Source organism: Triticum aestivum, chromosome 4D (genome assembly GCF_018294505.1).
Source record: "Triticum aestivum cultivar Chinese Spring chromosome 4D, IWGSC CS RefSeq v2.1, whole genome shotgun sequence".
Lineage (NCBI taxonomy): Eukaryota > Viridiplantae > Streptophyta > Magnoliopsida > Poales > Poaceae > Triticum > Triticum aestivum.
Genome location: NC_057805.1, coordinates 483,576,806 through 483,593,923, shown reverse-complemented (window position 1 = coordinate 483,593,923; position 17,118 = coordinate 483,576,806). Strand labels below are relative to the sequence as shown.

The window sequence follows — 17,118 nt, the reverse complement described above, 5'->3', positions numbered from 1 at the left end:
CACTAATCAACGTACTTCCTCGCATTCAACTCGAAAGTCTTGGGCGAGGTCCGGGCTCAGACTCGCGAGGGTCAACGCTCCTTGCTGGCGTTTGTCATGTTGTCCCCGTCATCGGCCTTGTCCGGGCTCAGACTCGCGAGGGTCGACGCTCCTTGCTGGCGTTTGTCATGTTGTCCCCGTCATCGGCCTTGCCAGGTACCTCATGTTTAGCAAACACGCAAACTAACTTTTTTGATGTAGTACTAGTAGTAGAAGTTAAAGAAAATTGATTGTACCTGAGGTTGTGTATTTACAACGGGAGGTAGTAGTACACAATGCCTATTTTCTTGTGCAAATCAGCTCCACAAACTACAGGGAAGAAACCCGTCGCCCACGTCCTCGAGAACACGGTGTTGTCGAAAGAGCCGTAGAAATCGTCCAGCCCCACGGGTGCCCGGAGCTTGGACTTGTCGTCCGCCAACTCCTCAGCGATGCAAGGCGGTACGTCGGCGTTGTCCACCTCGCGCCTGGCTGAGACCGCCTCGCCTGACGTCGTCGTGCCGCGCGGTGACTTGGGTGGGTGGTGCGCCGTGCCGGCGAGCGCGTTGATCGGCACGGGCACAGCGTGGCAATGGTCTTCGATGTACGTGACGATAAGCACCTCGGGCTTGGCCGGGCTGCGATCCACCAGCTTCCGCGCCGTGCACGCCCTGAGAGCATCTTCAGCCGCGCCCCCAACAGTTCCCCCAGGTCACTTTTTCGGCGCCGGCGTCAGAAAAACGCCCTAGTCGCGCCCGCAGGACGCCGAAAAGCGCCGGTTCGGCCTATTTTTGGGTCCGGCGGTCGCAGGCCGAACCCGGCGCACTGGGGGGCGATCGGGGGCTCCAGCGCAAGGGAAAAGCGCGGTTGGCCCACACCGTCAGGTGAAAAGGCAAGATTTTCTTCCTCGACTCGCCTCCCACCCCCCGCGCCCTCGGCCGCCACTAGCTATATCCCGGCGCCGCCCGCCGCCCATCACCGCTAGATAGCCAATCCCCGCCGGAAAAATAGCAGAGTTCGCCGAGGCAACCCCTCCAACAGCAGCTGGGCGTTTCCGGCCGCGGAGGGGCAGTCTAGCGGCGGGTACATGCCCACCGGGCGCAAGGTGTTCGGCGATTTGCCTGCCTCGACGACGGACTCGGATGACGAGGAAGCGCTCGCCGCGCTGCTGGAGGAGGAAGCCGAGGCCGACGTCCAGGAAGAAGAGCATCTCTTGGTGCTCGCCGCCCTCGCCCAGCTGCTGGTGAGCAATGAAAAGCCGCGGCGAGGTGGCTCGGCGCCGGGGCGGGTGAAAGCAAAGAACCGGTATCGTCTCGAAGGCTACTGCATGCTCTACTCTGACTACTTCGCCGATGCTCCACTTCACGGTGACAAAACATTTCGGTGCCGTTATCGAATGGGCTGAAAGCTCTTCCTCAGGATTGTGAATTTCATCCGGGAGTTCGACAGCTACTTCAAGTGCAAGATGGATTGCACCGGCAAACTTGGATTCACCTTGATCCAGAAGTGCACGACAGCGATGGGGATGCTTGCATATGGAGCTCCCGGTGATTCACTCGACGACTATGGGCGCATGACCGAGTCCACCAGCATAGAGTGTTTCTACAAGTTCTGTCGGGCAGTGGTGGCAGTGTTTGGACCGCAATACTTGAGAACACCCGATGCGGAAGACACTGCTCGGATCCTAGCACAGAATGCAGCAAGAGGATTTCCTGGTATGCTTGGAAGCATCGACTACATGCATTGGAAATGGAAGAATTGCCCATTTGCTTGGCAGGGGATGTACAAAGGCGCCAAAGGCGGTTGTAGTGTGGTACTTGAGGCGGTGGCCACACAGGACCTCTGGATTTGGCACTCCTTCTTTGGTATGCCAGGAACTCACAATGACATCAACGTGCTGCAGTGCTCCCCTGTCTTTGCCAAGCTTGTTGAAGGTTATTCTCCTCCGTGAACTTCGAGATCAATGGGCGGCACTACAACAAGAGGTACTACCTAGCTGATGGCATCTATCCGAGATGGTCTACATTTGTGAAGACTATCTCAAACGTTGTGCCAGGATGCAAGAAGTCCCACTTTGCCAAGGTGCAGGAGGCTTGCCGGAAGGATGTCGAGCGAGCATTTGGTGTGCTCCAATCTCGATTTGCCGTTGTCCGGTACCCTGCTCAGACTTGGTCGAAAGATCAAATGTGGGAGATCATGACTTGCTGTGTCATCTTGCACAACATGATCATCAAGAGCGAGCAAGAAGACCCAGTGTTTGACACTGAACCATACTACAGGCAGGGTCCTCTAGCCGAAGTTGATCACCAGCTACCGGCAACCTGGGCTGCCTACCTCAGTATGCGTCAGGAGATCCGAGACCCACAGGTGCATCATCAGCTGCAGCAGGATCTGGTGGAGCACCTATGGAGGCTCAAGGGCGACGCCGGGTGCGATGTGGGATGAAATATGAGTTTTTATTTGTTGAACTATATAATTTGTATTGAACTATTTGTTGTTGTACTATTTTGTTGAACTATTTGATTTTCTGTGATGAACTATGCGATAAAAAATATTTATGTTCATAATTCAACGCCCAGCCACGGCGAACCACGCCGAATATGGGCCTATTCTCGCTCATATGGGCCATTTATTTGTAAAAAGTGGGCCGAAAAGTGGGCCTATATCAGCGTCTGGGGGCGACGGCTGGACGCAAAACCGCCTCCAGCGCCGATTGTATCGCCGGCTCGCTCCAAGGGTGACTTTTATGCGTCCTGGAGGGGCCAACGGCTGGAGATGCTCTAAGGCTGCTGCACTTGTAGCAGGCTCTGCACAAGCATTTTGTCTCACTGCATCTCGCACGTCTGGTGGAGCTTGGATTCATCGGAGAAAGTTAATGATGTAGGAACAGTTGATTACCGAGGAAACGGGGAGGCCTTGATAGGTTTCTGGCCGTACTTGCGCCATGCCCACAGGTCGTCGACGGTGCCGTTGTTGACGCCGCCGTGGGCCGCCGGCGCCAACCGCCACCACCTTCTTCTTGCTGCTTCGACCAACCAAACATTACTGGTCATCGCTTCATACGATAACTAACCAAGAGATGATCTTTATACGTACCTTGTTTTCCGCCGCCTGGGAGTGGGAGTGCCAACGCCCGGTTTCCGGCCAGCCTGCTTCCTTCCCGGCAGCGTCTGCCCGAACGTTGAGAAGGAGATGAGCACGTTGCGCTCGCGGGATGTCGACGACGGCGTGATGGAAAATGGCGCCCGAGGCCGCTCCAGGCCGTCGTACAACGACCAGGAGGACGCCGGCTTCATCCGTTGCCCGACGAACTCCACACCGGCGGTGACTTCCCGGCGAACCCGCGCCGCAGTACCCTCTGGCTCTGCTTCCGAGCCGGGAGCTAAGGTCGAGCCGCCGCAGCTCCTCACGACCGCCTCGAGGCCCCAATCGGCGGAGTCCATGATCAGTTTGGTCGAGGCAGAGGAGAGGAGAGTGCGGTTGACTTCGGCGTCGATTGGTGGAAAATCATCAAAGCATCGCACACAGTGAGAGTGAGAGTAATATAGATAGTAACATCACATATATCTAAATTAAATAAATGATGTGGCATACAATAAATAAAGAAAAAGATAAAAGTGATAACATAGCTAGTTAGTGTTAGTATGAGTAACATCACATATATCAAGGTAAGATGTGTCTATAGCCTAATAAATGAAGTGCTCCATGTTACTACACATATGTTACTCCTCATTAAAGAGGTAGTAACATAGACTAGTAACATGGGCATGTTACTAGTCTATGTTACTATCCATTGTGCGAATACTACACAGCATGAAAAGCGTCGGCGAATACTGCAAATGAAAAACAAAACACAAATATATAAAAAGATCACTAGGAAGTCAACGTTGTTTCGCTTTGAAAAGGCGAATGTGCAAGATCGCATCCACACTTAACCGATCGATCGACCTACCTGGTTTCATTAAGTACGTCACGTGCTGCGACTGGCTATGTGTGCATCTCTCACTGGACCAGCTTAGCAAGGTGCTACATAGGGATCGATGCATCCAGGATTGCAGGATGTACTTGCACCGTGGGCCATTTTCATGCCTTCAAGGGCTACCACATGAGTCATGCCGATTTTTCTTCTTAAGTGAAAAAAACTGAAGATGCCATTAACCTCCATGAACGTTCCTCCTTTGTGGAACAACTTTTGCGGTACTTATCCTCACTGGACGGAGCTCATGTATAAGCACTTGTGTCAGTTGACACCAATGCCATTCGATGCTTCAGCTAATAGCTTGACCGATTTGTGCCTTTGACCCCAGCAAAGAAGATCGATTGACCCCAGCCCACCACAGAACAAAAACCCAAAGTTTTAGCCCAGTTAGATAATTACAACAGTAAAGAAGTCTATCTGTTTGCTAACGCAGCACGCAGACCACAAGGCCTAATCTGGCTCGTTACTGTGCTTCGGTCCCTACTAATAATTCCTGTACGCAGCCAGCCGCCAGGTCCGAGTAGGTCATGACGCATGCCTCTCTTGAGCGATTCACTTCCTCCTCAATCACATCGACCCCCCCCCCCCCCCCCCCCCCCCCCCCCCCAAATCATCTGCACACCTACCGGCCCTCTCGGGGAAACTACAACGGTGGACGACGCTAAATTTGGTTTCGGTGATGTCCGCCGGCCGGCCTAATTTGCAGCCCTGCAGTTCTTGATTGTCCACTTCGGTTGTTCCCAGGTACTCGAGGCAGTGACATACGTGTGTAATACTAAGATTGAAATTTAGAATTTATCTCCTTAATTCATCTAGGACTAGAAGGTTATAGATATGTTTCTATTGACCATGACAGGAGACACTGATCCAACAGGGACTTCAGGGTCGTTGAAGGACTACCGAAATAAATGTATGTATTATCAAACATTGGTGCTACTACTCTAGCAGAAATAAATTTAGATGAACTTCTTTCAGATTCAGCTGGTCGAAAAAGAATATCACAATAGACTAAGAATGCTAAGAAGCAACATGAGATCAAACGGAAATATTTAATTAGAGGACCTTGCAGGAAAAGGAGACTTTAAATATCTTTTGTTTCTTTTAACTTGAAATTTATTGAAACTAGCTGAGTTTTATCCTGCTGACTTTTATTCAACACAATTGATGGATCTTGATCATGAGCTTTGAATGTAAATTAACAATGTCCAAACAGACCAAGGATTTGCCAATTTGGATCGCATTACAAATCTAGCTGACGTGTTGGCTGACACTAAGAAACATCTTATTTTTCCTTTGGTGTATCAACTTCTAAACAATGTTGCTAATTTTGCCAGTTGCCAGCACCGGTGCGGTGATGCTTTTCAGAAATGACTATTGTCAAGAGTGTTTTGCGTAGCAAAATGGGTGATCATTTTATGAGTGATAGCCTAAGTTGCTATGTGGAGAAATCTATATTTCTATCGCTACAAATGATTCTGTGATTGATCTATTGAAGAAGATTAAAGGTCCAGAAGGGAAGTTATAACATGTGAGTTTCACATCACTTTATATTTTTGCTTAATCGTATATCTTTTATGTATAATTTGTTCCATACCATTGTTGTGAAAATAATTTGTTACTTTTGCTTACTGTTTTCACTAAGTTACAAATCAAATGCTCCCAAGTCATCTGGTTTTCTTATTTTACTGAATATATAAACAAGTGGTTTTTGACTTCGCTCAACCAGTACTCGGGTATGAAAAATCTTTTTATTATTAAAAAAAATGGCTCATTGCATATTTTCACTCTTTATATTGCCCTCAAATGTTATCTACATTGCATTGCCATTGTTGGTGCTATTGTGGACAACGGTTGACACCGGTGCCCATTTTTTCTAGTTTCGTCCCTGTCCTCACAAATACATATTTTAATGCGAACCAACCTATGGCTGGATGGTTGGAAGGACAGTGGTATCCGCAGCTCATCAGGGTTCAAATTCTAGTGCTCGCATTTTCCTGGACTTACTTCAAGTCCCGTCGATTACTAGGCGCCTATGGTGACTTCGAAAATCTCAAGATTGCGCTCCATAGTCAGCTTTTTCCTTGATCTCGAGCAAGATCAAAGTTGTTGTTGATGATGATATCGAGATCGATGTCGTAGATTCGATCCGATGACGCGAGGATACCTACGCTCGGTGACAACTATCGAGGGTGTTTTGCAAAATACCCATCATTTTTCTTGAAACGGATTGCAAAATACTACACTAGTGTTAAAAAACGTCCTACATTACGAGACGGAGGGAGTACCTATCAGAGGCATGGTGGTCGTATATAGATTTGTTTGGTAGTGGGTCATTGAATGAACATGGAGTGCAAGTTTACCCTGGTTCGCCACCCTGTGCGTGTAATAGCTCTAGTCCCGCTTATATGGGATTATGTCGAGACAAGGAAGAGAAAGGATTGCAATGATGGTTTCGACGAGTTCATAGGTAACTCACCAAGGAAATGGTGGGCGATCGAGATGGAAAAACAAGATCAATTTGTCTATGATGTCCAAACTATGTCTCCGGTAGATCTCATGTGTCCGGAAAAGAATCAAGAATTCATATATTAACGAAATTCCTAACGCATTTTCTCTCTTGGTTTGTAATAAGATAGCTAAATCTTCTAAAATACAAAATACTTCATGTCTATCAACACTCGTGAACCGAAGTGAGTCCTTTGTGCTTGCTCTTCCAATGAATCGAAAGCATGCCGTGGCGACCTGCATTAGGGCGCCCCGAGCTTATAATATTCTATTAATGGGGTAAGACAAAAACTAATGCAGGATGACACGCGGATGCACAACTTAATCGAGCAGTGCATTCATGCTGGAGTGGCATTATAATTGACGTACGTGCTTACCTTGGAAGATCACTTGAATATAAGTGAACCATATGATCATCCATGACCCAAGATAACTGGCCCCATTGGTTGGTCTTTCGTCCGTTTTTGCAGGTATATGCCTCACTCTTGACTCTCCCGAGTGCCATCACTGTCGTTTTGATCAAATAAATGATACAATTGGCTGAATGCAATAACCAAGGCAACGAACCTTAGTTGGTACTTTTTCTCACGCGTCGTGTATGTCGTACAATCACGTAGGAGTAATCTAATCGTTAGTGTTAGTTTTTCTTTTTGGCGGGAATCTAATTGGTTAATGCGCAAATAAAAATTGAATTCAAGTGTTCAGTTTCAAACCCCATCAAACAGGACTTGAGATTCCCCGAAAGTAAAAAACAGGACTTAAGAATGTTATGCATGTACTACCTCCGTTCTGATTTATTAGTCATATTCGTATTTAGGGCCATATTTTGACAACAATTTTAACTACTAAAATATAAGTTATACGTAGCAAAACTAATGTCATTGAACTATGTTCAAATACGAATCCAAAGATATCATTTTTTATGACATGCAGTAACATTTGTCAGTTAAATTTATGATCAAAATTTGGCACTAAATACGGAAAGGACTAATAAATCATAACAGAGGAGGTAGCTCTGAAATGACATGTTGTCTTATTTGTAGAAAGTGGAAGAGATGGAAATGAAAGTTGTAAGTTTCTCCCATTGTGCAGCTTGTGTATTGGGGGTGCAGATTAGTTTTGATGTGGTAATGTTATCTCACTCCATTTTTTTAATGAAAATGGTGGCCAAGTGGCGCCTTCCATCGAAAAAAGTAGCGTGCTTTTTCGCTTTGACCTTTCACGTTGTCAATCACTATCCATGTAGAGAGACCGAGAGATCACATCAGCGCTATCGAGGTCAAGATGAAAAAGGTTTGCTAGTGCATCAGTGGAGCGTTTCAGGTTATAACCGGATAAATTATATCATAATGAAAGTTTTTTTTTCATTTCTTTTAGCAGTCCAACACCACCTATAAATGCTCCTCTCTTGCTAATCAACCTGCAGATACATGCATAGAGCAGCCAGCTGCATAGGTTTAGCTATCATATGCAAATCAACTAATCAAGTACGAACGAGGTTAATGATGAGGCTACTTCTGTGTTTGTGCATCTGTTTTGTCCTCCTCCTCGCCGGCTCCTCCCCCGACTCCCACTCCGAGCGCTGCCCCCTGCAGCACCGCCGGCAGCTCCAGGACGTCGTCGTCAGGCTTCAGGCGACAGCGGCGGCGAGCACCGCGGCTGCAGCTCGGCCACGGCAAGAAGGGATCGCCGATCCGGTCTATGGGACCTCCAAGAGGCTCAGTCCGGGGGGATCCAACCCTCAGCACCACCGCTGATCGATCCTTTGCGTGTTCCATCCATGGCTACACATTAGAAAGTCACCAATCCACCCCCCATGGCTTCGTCAAGCAGCCAGGCAATAATCTTCCTGATCCGTCGCTTATTGAACACGACTAGGCGTACAGTGATAGGTATCCATCGGCCTCATGTATGCTCGGCAAGAGAAGATATTAGTATTCACAATAATGTAGTACTTCGGTACAACCACCACCACCACCACCACCCACCCCCCCCAAATAAACGTAGAAGGGGTAGTATTACTAAATTATGTATTTGTGTACCCGCCGTCCGTCGTAGGGTCGGCCGCCCGTGTACGTCCCGCCCTGTACGCCCGCGTCGTATGCATACCATGCGGTTCGGTAGTGCAATCGGGAAAGGAAAAAAAAAACGACGCCCCACCCCGACACCCCATCCCCGCGTACGAAACCCTAGCGGCATCAACGCCGCCGTGGTCCACCGCCGTCACGACGTCGGGCGGCGTCCGTAGTCACCCACGCGCGGTGTCACCGGTGTCGCGTGAAACCGACACCCCATCCCCGCCTAGGAAACCCTAGTGGCATCAACGCCGCCGTGGTCCACCGCCGTCACGACGTCGACCCCGATGTGCCCGTCTAGTCGCGAGCACCGACGGCGTCCGTAGTCACCCACACGCCGTGTCGCCGGTGAAATGCCCAGCGCTCCCGCATCAACGTTCTGTCCTGGTACGCGCCCTCCACGACGTGGGTGGCAGCAGCGCATCGGCGTCGACCCCAGGCGAGGACCCCTCGACGGCGCACAGTAGGTTCTCTGGCTCTTTTTTTCTTTTTGATTTGTCCATTGCATTTTTTATGCAAAATGATTTCCTACTTAGCTAAATTAGAGAGGAGAGTAGTGACCTCTTAATGACCTCATAATGATTTTGTATGCTCAAATTTGTATGCATGCCACATAGTCATGTCACTGTTGACGAATTTACTGTATTGGCGATGATGTTGTGGAATGTTGGCATTGATCTCACACCTTATTTGTATGTGCATAGATGGAGCAAGTAACCGGATACGCCAGTGATGATCCCGGTAGCGATAATGGATCCTCGTCATTGAATGCGAACCAACCTCCCGGAGACAACTATATGAGCCAGGATGAATCGTACAGTGGTAATGTAAGTGCCTTCAATGTTGACCAAAACATATTGAATACAAACTAGTTATTTGACACTTACATGTCCTTTTAAATTTGTACAGCTACATGGCAATGATGACGATGAGGAATATGATATAGATGAACAATTTTATGCAGATAGTGTGAGCCAGGTATGTTGAAAAAATTGTAGGGCAATGATTGACATTAAAATTGTATGACCACTTATTTTACTTAACATGTGCACAGATAAATGCTAATGGTGACAATGAGCGTAATAATATAGATGATGACAATGTCGAGAGCGAGATCGATGCATCTCGTAGTGGGAGTGGTAGCAGCCAAGTAAGTTCTTTACATTATTTATGGTTAGTAACAATACAAGAACAGTTTGACATGCAAGGTTATATGTCATATTTTGCAGGGAGGTGTTGATGGTCCTAGCGGGAACGATGAGCACAGCGATGATGATCAGTTTGACCTTGACATGTGCTATGATGAATATCAGCAAGAGTCACTTGATAGGCATTGGGCAGTGATGGTAAAGACATTCAGGTCATTAGACGAGGTGTACACGTTCTACAACAAGCACGCGAGAGAACGTGGGTTCAGCATCAGGAAGGACTCGCTAAAACGTTCAAAGGATCGCGCAAGGACTGTGCGCTTGAGGAGGTATCTCTGTTCCGCCGCAGGAAAACGACAGGCCAAGTTCTGTACCATGGAAGGCCGGACCCGCAGGCTTAGACCGGAGAGTCGATTCTTCTGCGAAGCCCATTTGACAGTTAAGCTTGATAAAAAGCTTAATCTTTGGTATGTCAGCAGTTTCTCCGATGATCACAGCCACACTCTTGCACGACCGGACGAAGTCCCTTTCCTCCGATCTCATAATCAGATCAAAGCATTTGAGAGAGCTGAGATCTTAGCTATGGCTGGAGCTGGGATAAGAAAACATATCATTTTTGACAACGTCGTTAGCAGGTATGGGTCCTATGCAAAGTCACCGTTTCAGAGGACAAAGCTGTATAACATGTGCTATAGGGAGAAGATGAAATTGCTTGCACAAGGTGATGCTGATACTGCCATAGGAATCATGTTGACCAGAAAGGACAGAGATCCAGACTTCTTCTTTGAGCACACAGTTGACGCTGAAGGCAGGCTCCAAAACCTGTTCTGGTGTGATTCGCAGTCACGCCGGGATTATCTAGACTATGGTGATGTTGTCGTCTTCGACAGCACATACAAGATGAACAGGTATGGAATGCCGTTCATCCCTTTTGTGGGTCTGAACAACCACCGTTGCACTACGGTATTCGCCTGCGCCATTGTTTCAGACGAGACTGAGGCTACATATGTTTGGTTGCTTAACACGTTCTTGAAAGCTAACTGTCAGAAGAGGCCCAAATCTGTAATTACCGATGGAGATGCAGCGATGATAAGGGCTATCAGGAAGGTGCTTTCTGACGTGTGGCATCGTCTATGTTCATGGCATATTGAAAAGAATATGCAGAAACACCTCAACCACAAGTCATTGAAGGAGTTCAGGGCATTATTGTACTATGCCACTACACATAAGGTTTTTGAGGAGAGATGGGCCGCGTTTGTGCGCAAATGGCAGACGGAGAGAACGAAAACATGGCTCCATAGGATGTACAGGAAGAGGACGCTTTGGGCTGCATCATATTTGTCTGGTGGGTTTTTCCTTGGTATGCGCAGTAATCAGAGGAGTGAGAGTCTGAACTCCAGCCTGCACCTTCATCTTGACTATGGTATGACGATCGTTGACATGATTGTACACTACGAGAATTGTATTGTTCGCCTCCGTGAGAATGAAGCTTATGATGACTACACGGCCTCACAGACTCTTCCAGTAACAGTGACTGAGTGTCAGGCCATTGAGTCGTATGCTGCGAAAGCATTCACGCAGGCAAACTTTTATATGTTGCAACAAGATATGAAGAAGGTACAGGAGCTTGAGGTAATTGATAGACTGACAGGGACCGATAGTCAGAGATTTGTGGTTGCGTGGAAGAATAACAGGGATCACAGATTTAATGTGGACTATACGCCAGGTAACTCGGCAGAAACTATAAAGTGTAGTTGCCGAAGTATGACTCGCAAAGGGCTTCCTTGCAAGCATATTCTTCATGTTTTGAATGCACTGAACTTACCTGTGATACCCAAGTGTTGTGTCCTGCGAAGATTCTCAAAAAAAGCACGAGCTGGACTGCCCGTGAAGCGCACCAGCGATCTGTTTGCGTGGGGTTGGTCGAGTGGTGAGGACAGAGCTAGATATAGTGAGTTGACCATCAAATCTTCAGAAGCATGTCATGTCGCATGCAGTAATCCTTTCTTATTCGACAAGTTGACGGCAGCTCTGGATGATATTATAGCGAATAAGGACATTCAGGGAAATGAAGATGATAGTCAGCGAAGCTTCGTGAACAATAATCCATTTGAGCCTAACCGAGATCATATTCTGGTTCGTGATCCAGTAAAGGTTTCGACGAAGGGCGCACCTAAGCAGAACAGTAGAGGTCGCGGTAAGGGTGGCCCAGATGTGACAAAAAATGAGAGGCCTAAAGCATTTGACGAGAAATCTGGACGAAAATGTAGCATATGCAGCGGCTCAGGTCATAACAGGAGCACATGCAGCAAAAATGAAGAGTATGTCTATTCTTTGTTTATGTTAGTTTTGTTGTTTCATTTACGGTACATTGATTCTCATAGTTTATTCTATGCAGCAACTGGGCTTGAAGACAGAAGTGAGGACGGTGCATCTGTTTTACTGCATCCATTTATATGTAACTGTATGTCTTTTTGCTTTGTTTATGTTAGTTTCGTTGATTCATCTACCGTACATTGATTCTCACAATTTTTTTATTTATTCTATGCAGCAACTGGGCTTGAAGACTCAAGTGAAGACGATGCAAGTGTTTTACCTCTTCCATTTATATGAAAAACATTTGTTAAATTTATGTTCGTGTTGAGTATTTTATATGTGTGAAACAAGATTATTGCCTACAGACCGTTGTTATTTGAGACTTGTTATTTTCTGACCACTACAATAAAATTACTGTGATGACAATTGTTATGTTGACACATCATTATTGTTGATATAAATATTCACTATTCATTGTTTATATTATGAGTTCTGCATGTATTTACTACAGTTCCGTCGGCTGTCAAATATATTAAAAGAAGAGAAGTACTCTGCGAATTATTGATGAAAAAGAAAAAAAGGAAAAAAAATGCCCGCCCGTCTTACTAAGCCCATCGTTATCAAGCCCACCGGGGGACTACAACAGGCGTTTCAGAGCACGCCGTGGAAACCAGGCCCAACAGGACAGCATCGACGGGGTACATCGACGGGGTAGTAGACCAGAGGAGTTCAATGTGCCGACGGGAGCTGGGTATATAAACTGGTCGTCGTCGCCTTCGGCCGGCGAGGTGGGACTAAACTAGCATTAGTTTCCCTGGCGCGTCGTCTCAGCGGGGGTAAACCAACTTTTTGCTAACAAAATAACACGCAGTGTGCTGCCATAGTTTACTGTACAAAAACTTAACGACGACACGATTACATATATGTAAATCTAAACATTATTGTTGTTTTTGTAAACTATTTTTTTTGTTTTTCTAAACAAAATCACCGCATTTTTTTAATAATGCGCTACCATAGTTTAGTGTACAGAAAATAAACGAGATCGTATTGCATATATGTAATCGTAACATTAGTGTCAAAAAAAATAGTTAGTATTAAATATTTCTTCAACAAAATATCGTGTACACATACAAACGGTAAGTACGCATATAACTACTCGGAAACAAAAAATCATGTAAACAAAAAAAGACTGATTATATAATATTTATGAAACAAAATATCATGTGGACATAAAAAACGTAATTAAGTGTATAATCTTTTCGGAACAAAATAGTGGCAAAATCAATAAATATGTCTATTACATAAAATTTATAAGCAAGTGCGCAAAGCGTTTGGAAAATATAGTCCTCCAGTACCACCCAATCACATGCAAAACTCCTCCGTGGCGCATCTATTTCTTCTTCTTTGATATCCGAATAACTTTGTTTTTCACTTCATCAAGCTTGTTTCTTTCCGAAAAGATAAGTTGCGCTATCATTACCTCTCTCGAATCATCAATTGACCTCTGAAAAAAAAGTGGTGTTAGCACAGCGTTCATTGTACATCGTAGTATAAACATTACTTGCGTACATGTGAAAATAAGCCTGTCCATTTGTCACCATCCCAATATTGAAAGCATCGAAGGAGAAATATTCCACACGAATTCCTAGTGCATACAATTTACGAAGATTAAATATCTACTGTACATACAGGACCGACATTCTGTCAAAGTAAGAACTCACCCATCATGTTGTTTTGGCATGTCATACGTTTGAATAGGCCAATTGGAAACATCCGGATAATTCACAATTCCGGTTGCATTTGCTTCTTGGATATTTTCTGCTAGTTGTTTTCTCTAAAGATATAATTAACATGGTGGAAAGAATGTCATTCAGTGTACTAAAGAAAACGAATATTACCAAATGCACATTTGAAAGTTAAACCTACCAGGTCCTCATTGAGTTCTCTAGTAACACTGTCAAGTTTTCCGGTCATCAACGAGTCAAGAACCTGAAACTCTCTCTTCCCGCTATGCATGACGACAGTAACCCAGTGAGTGTTTTCCTTGTTTAAGTCTGCATCACAAGGACCATAAAACACAATCAACACATACTATCGTATGTATGTACCGTGTAACCAATCAAACTTACCTTTGATTTTTTGAAATACTCGTCCTCACATCTATTCACGGGCCCATTACTATGCGACTCTACTTCATAATCGTTACCGGCGGTCTTCTTTCCGGGTCTAATGTGAAGCAACCAATGTATCCTCCAAGTTGTCAACATGAAACGATCATCATTAACTTTGTCGACCAAATATGATGAGTATGCATTAATTACCTATAAATAATGTGTCAGATTTAACAATGGTATTTTCGAATCAATTGTAAAACAATATATGAAATTAACTTACGTCGCCACTTAGCCACTCATGGTTAATAATCTGACAAGCTCTCCGCACAGTGAGACCTTCTTCCATGCCATCATTGAAAATTTCTGTTTTGGCATGTTTTTGTGAATACTCATGCGCGCGCGTACTTGATGGACGCTTTCACCACATCATACTCATCACTAGATTGGTTAACACCACCATTTTGAAACAATTCTGTAACACACAACTCAAATATTTATAAACGCAAATATATAAATAATTATTACGCAAGAACAATTAGAAACACAAAAAACTTACTTCCTTTCGCAGAACGTTTTGCACGCTTGTTCGGTTTAGGGACCACATAAGGAGACTTGACATGTTGTGATCCTTTGCGCTTGCGCCTGTCAGTAACCTCCTCCACTTCCTCTTGTACTTCTTGAGAACCAAGCGATGCATGCGATGCGATCTCGTCCGTCCCTAAAGATGTGGTAGCTTTTTCATCTGATACTTCTGGTACTTGGATAGGATCATCCATATCACCCTTGAAACTACCCCAGTACTCAGGTGTGTAGTAAAAAGGTGTGTTTCCACGAGAAGTTACATCAACGCCGTCATCATCCTTTTGCAAATTCATTTTGGAAGGTGTGCGGAACCGGTCTGAATCATCTTTTTGATATACAAACTCTTTTTTCGGAAGTCCACCATCGTTTGAAGACTCATTAATGCCTCCGTACAGATTCTCTTCGTCTTCTTCCAGGTTACTGGGTTTGTAGAAGACGCCGGTTTTGTTCAGTTTCTCAATCATCCTCTGCAAGAAAACATTTCATCTTAGTTCTTCAATTCAGTGATGGACATTAAAGTGACGTGCTCAAGTGTTACCTGTGCGCATAACTCTGGCAAACGAAGCATTTCCTTCCGAAGCTCATTCATCTCACTCAAAATCCGGTCCATAGTAGGCTTCTGGCTCGAAGCCTCCGAGGTACTGCCCTCTTTCCTCGTTCCAGTAACGTTAGATTTTTTGCTACTAGCTTTCTTGGTTTTTTGAGCTTCTTCTTCTGCAATTTTTTTCAGCCTGTACTCCTCTGTAATGTTGTCATGGATCTACAAATGCAACAAGAGAATTATACATACAAACCATATGCACACTTAATTTTATTTCATAAATGTAAAAAAAACATGATTACTCGGATTACCATCCCAACACCACGACCATATTCATAGTCGTATTTGTCTCTTCTCACAGCCATATCTTCCGTCCAGTTCCTCATCAGCGGGCTCAACAATGCCAACGGATCATATTTTGGACCGGTGATTGGTTGCACCTTCTCCCAATATAGGTACTGCAAAACACATAAACTAATTAAATTACATGTTCTTCCGTGACATTTTATAACAAAAGTGTTGAAATTAATAAATACAACGTACTTGCAAAAGGGCGAGGTTCCCCTGGGGCCACTGCCTAACATGGCCGTCCTGCAGAAGCTTACCAATCTCCGACAAACAGAATCGCGAAGTGAATGCATTCCAGTTGAACTTCCTTATCAACTTAATATTTTGCACTAAGGCATAGTATTTCTTCGGAACGTATTCATGAGACACTGGTGCAATTATAGTTCCTAAGAGAACTAGAAATGTCATCCGAATAAAGTCATCGTCAGTGCTCTTATTCTTCACAATCTTTTCTATGAGATCATCAATCATGATCTTACCATTTTTCTTGCTAACAAAACTAACTGGTATTTTTTGGTTGCTTTTTCTCCTTCAGTACTAAGAAACCCAAAAACATCCACTCCATTGTTTTTCCAACCAAATATGGAGTACACATCATCAGGCCTTAGTGAAATAAGGCCTTTACTTCCAGCAGTACTTCCAGAACTCTCTTCGACCATGAATTTCTTGCTACTTGGATTGTAACCTTGGAGTAAAAAGTGAAGCAAAAAATCATGCATCTGTATCGATGGTATTCTAAACATGCCCTGCATATCCGTTTCATAAAATCGGAATTTCTGACTTGGTGATAGTTTGTCAACTAGGCTAACCCACTTTTGAACAGAACATGGAATCACACCGTCGATATTCATACTGCATCAAACAGTTTTCTGTCACATACCATCATACTGCTATGAGCCTCGTCGTATAAAAAAACAGACACAAAAAAAACTTACACGACGGCGACGGTGGGAGAGGCACCGACGGCGTATAGAGGGCGACGGGTCAGGGTACGCAGGCCGGCGTGGGCGCACCGACGGCGTTTGGACGGTGGGGCGACGGTGGGAGAGGCACCGGCAGCGTATAGAGGGCGACGGCTCAGGTCAGGGCAGGCCGGCGTGGGCACACCGGCGCCGTTTGGAGTGTGGGGCGACGGGCGGCGTACGTCGGCAGCACATGCAGATCGCGGCGGCGGCGAGACGGGCTGGACGTATAAGGAAAATTTGCATGCGCGTCGGCTAACGACGTCGTCCGAGCGCTGATTGCGGCGTCGTTGTTAGTGGGACGGCCCCATGCACGCATGCGTGTCGGTTAGCGAGACGGCCGACGTTTTTTTTCATAGAGGGCCTCATTTTTTTAACTAAATAAAATAGGCTCTTTTTTTAAACTGTATCAATTTTTTTTACCTTAACCAATTTTTGTTAACTTAGCCAAACGTGCCCAATTTTTTTTCACGTGCTACAGTGCCCTTGCAGGGCACGCACGCAAAAATTTGTCGCGTTTCGAGTCCGTA

The 17,118-nt window shown here is 45.4% G+C and overlaps 1 pseudogene; it reads right to left on the bottom strand.

Moving 5' to 3' along the window:
* Positions 1–13,431: 13,431 nt before the first annotated feature.
* On the bottom strand, positions 13,432–16,191 carry LOC123100455 (uncharacterized; annotated as a pseudogene).
* Between the last annotated feature and the right edge of the window lie 927 nt (positions 16,192–17,118).